The sequence below is a fragment of the Salvelinus namaycush genome, chromosome 3 (assembly GCF_016432855.1).
Source record: "Salvelinus namaycush isolate Seneca chromosome 3, SaNama_1.0, whole genome shotgun sequence".
NCBI classification, from domain to species: domain Eukaryota; kingdom Metazoa; phylum Chordata; class Actinopteri; order Salmoniformes; family Salmonidae; genus Salvelinus; species Salvelinus namaycush.
This window is the reverse complement of record NC_052309.1, coordinates 5,137,606-5,142,479: the sequence shown is the minus strand read 5'-3', so window position 1 is coordinate 5,142,479 and position 4,874 is coordinate 5,137,606.

Sequence of the window (4,874 nt, the reverse complement as noted above, 5' to 3'; positions counted from 1 at the left end):
AAACCAAGATTGAACTCTTTGGCCTGAATGCCAAGCGTCACATCTGGAGGAAACCTGGCACCTTCCCTACAGTGAAGCTTGGTGGTCGCAGCATCATCCTGTGAGGATGTTTTTCAGCAGCAGGGACTGGGAGACTAGTCAGGATAGAGGGAAAGATCAACGGAGCAAAGTACAGAGAGATCCTTGATGAAAACCTGCTCCAGAGCGCTCAGGACCGCAGACTGGGGCGAAGGTTCACTTTCCAACAGGACAACGACCCTAAGCACACAGCCAAGACAACGTAGGAGTGGCTTCGGGACAAGTCTCTGAATGTCCTTGAGTGGCCCAGTAAGCTAGGTCGGGGCTTTAATTGCTGAAAAAGGTGCTTCAACAAACTACTGAGTAAAGGATCTGAATACTTAAGTAAATGTGATATTTCAGTTGTCTTTTGTTTTTATACATTTTTTATACCAATTGCAAAAGGTACTTAACCCTAATTGCTCCTGTAAATCACTCTGGATAAGAGCATATGTAGAATAGTATTCTGCAGTATACTACAAAATATTATAGTAAGCACTACATGATTGAGGGATACTACAGTGTGTAGTACAGTATTCTACACAATTCTAAATGAAGTACTACATATGTGTAGTACTGGTGTAGGCTGTCATTGTAAATAAGAATTTCTTCTTAACCTAGTTAAATAAATAAAACAATTATACAATGTACTACAGAATTCTATAGTAAACTGTAGTCTTTCTTTGTATTTGGGTAATACCCAAACCTCTGTTCTATCCTCCTAGTAAACCTCTTGTTCTATCCTCCTAGTAAACCTCTGTTCTATCCTCCTAGTAAACCTCTGTTCTATCCTCCTAGTAAACCTCTGTTCTATCCTCCTAGTAAACCTGTTCTATCCTCCTAGTAAACCTCTGTTCTATCCTCCTAGTAAACCGCTGTTCTATCCTCCTAGTAAACCTCTGTTCTATCCTCCTAGTAAACCTGTTCTATCCTCCTAGTAAACCGCTGTTCTATCCTCCTAGTAAACCGCTGTTCTATCCTCCTAGTAAACCTCTGTTCAATCCTCCTAGTAAACCTCTGTTCTATCCTCCTAGTAAACCTGTTCTATCCTCCTAGTAAACCGCTGTTCTATCCTCCTAGTAAACCTGTTCTATCCTCCTAGTAAACCTGTTCTATCCTCCTAGTAAACCTGTTCTATCCTCCTAGTAAACCTGTTCTATCCTCCTAGTAAACCTCTGTTCTATCCTCCTAGTAAACCTCTGTTCTATTCTCCTAGTAAACCTGTTCTATCCTCCTAGTAAACCTGTTCTATCCTCCTAGTAAACCTGTTCTATCCTCCTAGTAAACCTCTGTTCTATCCTCCTAGTAAACCTGTTCTATCCTCCTAGTAAACCTCTGTTCTATCCTCCTAGTAAACCTCTGTTCTATTCTCCTAGTAAACCTGTTCTATCCTCCTAGTAAACCTGTTCTATCCTCCTAGAAAACCTGTTCTATCCTCCTAGTAAACCTCTGTTCTATCCTCCTAGTAAACCTCTGTTCTATCCTCCTAGTAAACCTGTTCTATCCTCCTAGTAAACCTCTGTTCTATCCTCCTAGTAAACCTCTGTTCTATCCTCCTAGTAAACCTCTGTTCTATCCTCCTAGTAAACCGCTGTTCTATCCTCCTAGTAAACCTGTTCTATCCTCCTAGTAAACCGCTGTTCTATCCTCCTAGTAAACCTGTTCTATCCTCCTAGTAAACCGCTGTTCTATCCTCCTAGTAAACCTGTTCTATCCTCCTAGTAAACCGCTGTTCTATCCTCCTAGTAAACCTGTTCTATCCTCCTAGTAAACCTGTTCTATCCTCCTAGTAAACCTGTTCTATCCTCCTAGTAAACCTGTTCTATCCTCCTAGTAAACCTGTTCTATCCTCCTAGTAAACCTGTTCTATCCTCCTAGTAAACCTGTTCTATCCTCCTAGTAAACCTGTTCTATCCTCCTAGTAAACCTCTGTTCTATCCTCCTAGTAAACCTCTGTTCTATTCTCCTAGTAAACCTGTTCTATCCTCCTAGTAAACCTGTTCTATCCTCCTAGTAAACCTGTTCTATCCTCCTAGTAAACCTCTGTTCTATCCTCCTAGTAAACCTGTTCTATCCTCCTAGTAAACCTCTGTTCTATCCTCCTAGTAAACCTCTGTTCTATTCTCCTAGTAAACCTGTTCTATCCTCCTAGTAAACCTGTTCTATCCTCCTAGAAAACCTGTTCTATCCTCCTAGTAAACCTCTGTTCTATCCTCCTAGTATACCTCTGTTCTATCCTCCTAGTAAACCTCTGTTCTATTCTCCTAGTAAACCTGTTCTATCCTCCTAGTAAACCTGTTCTATCCTCCTAGTAAACCTGTTCTATCCTCCTAGTAAACCGCTGTTCTATCCTCCTAGTAAACCTGTTCTATCCTCCTAGTAAACCGCTGTTCTATCCTCCTAGTAAACCTGTTCTATCCTCCTAGTAAACCGCTGTTCTATCCTCCTAGTATACCTGTTCTATCCTCCTAGTAAACCGCTGTTCTATCCTCCTAGTAAACCTGTTCTATCCTCCTAGTAAACCGCTGTTCTATCCTCCTAGTAAACCGCTGTTCTATCCTCCTAGTAAACCTGTTCTATCCTCCTAGTATACCTGTTCTATCCTCCTAGTAAACCTCTGTTCTATCCTCCTAGTAAACCTCTGTTCTATCCTCCTAGTAAACCGCTGTTCTATCCTCCTAGTAAACCGCTGTTCTATCCTCCTAGTAAACCTCTGTTCTATCCTCCTAGTAAACCTGTTCTATCCTCCTAGTAAACCTGTTCTATCCTCCTAGTAAACCGCTGTTCTATCCTCCTAGTAAACCTGTTCTATCCTCCTAGTAAACCTGTTCTATCCTCCTAGTAAACCGCTGTTCTATCCTCCTAGTAAACCTGTTCTATCCTCCTAGTAAACCGCTGTTCTATCCTCCTAGTAAACCTGTTCTATCCTCCTAGTAAACCGCTGTTCTATCCTCCTAGTAAACCGCTGTTCTATCCTCCTAGTAAACCTGTTCTATCCTCCTAGTAAACCGCTGTTCTATCCTCCTAGTAAACCTGTTCTATCCTCCTAGTAAACCGCTGTTCTATCCTCCTAGTATACCTGTTCTATCCTCCTAGTAAACCTGTTCTATCCTCCTAGTAAACCGCTGTTCTATCCTCCTAGTAAACCGCTGTTCTATCCTCCTAGTAAACCGCTGTTCTATCCTCCTAGTATACCTGTTCTATCCTCCTAGTAAACCTGTTCTATCCTCCTAGTAAACCTCTGTTCTATCCTCCTAGTAAACCTCTGTTCTATCCTCCTAGTAAACCTGTTCTATCCTCCTAGTAAACCTCTGTTCTATCCTCCTAGTAAACCGCTGTTCTATCCTCCTAGTAAACCGCTGTTTTATCCTCCTAGTAAACCTCTGTTCTATCCTCCTAGTAAACCTCTGTTCTATCCTCCTAGTAAACCTGTTCTATCCTCCTAGTATACCTGTTCTATCCTCCTAGTAAACCTGTTCTATCCTCCTAGTAAACCGCTGTTCTATCCTCCTAGTATACCTGTTCTATCCTCCTAGTAAACCTCTGTTCTATCCTCCTAGTATACCTGTTCTATCCTCCTAGTATACCTGTTCTATCCAACTAGTAAACCTGTTCTATCCTCCTAGTAAACCTCTGTTCTATCCTCCTAGTAAACCTGTTCTATCCTCCTAGTAAACCTCTGTTCTATCCTCCTAGTAAACCTCTGTTCTATTCTCCTAGTAAACCTCTGTTCTATCCTCCTAGTAAACCTCTGTTCTATCCTCCTAGTAAACCTCTGTTCTATCCTCCTAGTAAACCTCTGTTCTATCCTCCTAGTAAACCCTGTTCTATCCTCCTATAAACCTCTGTTCTATCCTCCTAGTAACCCTGTTCTATCCTCCTAGTAAACCCTGTTCTACCTCCTAGTAAACCTGTTCTATCCTCTAGTATACCTCTGTTCTATCCTCCTAGTAAAACCTGTTCTATCCTCCTAGTAAACCTCTGTTCTAATCCTATCCTAGTAACCGCTGTTCTATCCTCCTAGTAAACCTGTTCTATCCTCCTAGTATACCTCGTTCTATCCTCCTAGTAAACCCTGTTCTATCCTCCTAGTAAACCTGTTCTATCCTCCTAGTAATACCCTGTTCTATCCTCCTAGTAAACCTTGTTCTATCCTCCTAGTAAACCTGTTCTATCCTCCTAGTAAAACCTCTGTTCTATCCTCCTAGTAAACTGTTCTATCCTCCTAGTAAAACCTGTTCTATCCTCCGAGTAAACCCTGTTCTATCTCCTAGTAAACCTCTGTTCTATCCTCCTAGTAAACCTGTTCTATCCTCCTAGTAAACCTCTGTTCTATCCTCCTAGTAAACCTGTTCTATCCTCCTAGTAAACCTGTTCTATCCTCCTAGTAAACCTCTGTTCTATCCTCCTAGTAAACCTGTTCTATCCTCCTAGTAAACCTCTGTTCTATCCTCCTAGTAAACCTGTTCTATCCTCCTAGTAAACCTGTTCTATCCTCCTAGTAAACCTCTGTTCTATCCTCCTAGTAAACCTCTGTTCTATCCTCCTAGTAAACCTCTGTTCTATCCTCCTAGTAAACCTCTGTTCTATCCTCCTAGTAAACCGCTGTTCTATCCTCCTAGTAAACCTCTGTTCTATCCTCCTAGTAAACCTCTGTTCTATCCTCCTAGTAAACCTCTTGTTCTATCCTCCTAGTAAACCTCTGTTCTATCCTCCTAGTAAACCTCTGTTCTATCCTCCTAGTAAACCTCTTGTTCTATTCTCCTAGTAAACCTCTGTTCTATCCTCCTAGTAAACCGCTGTTCTATCCTCCTAGT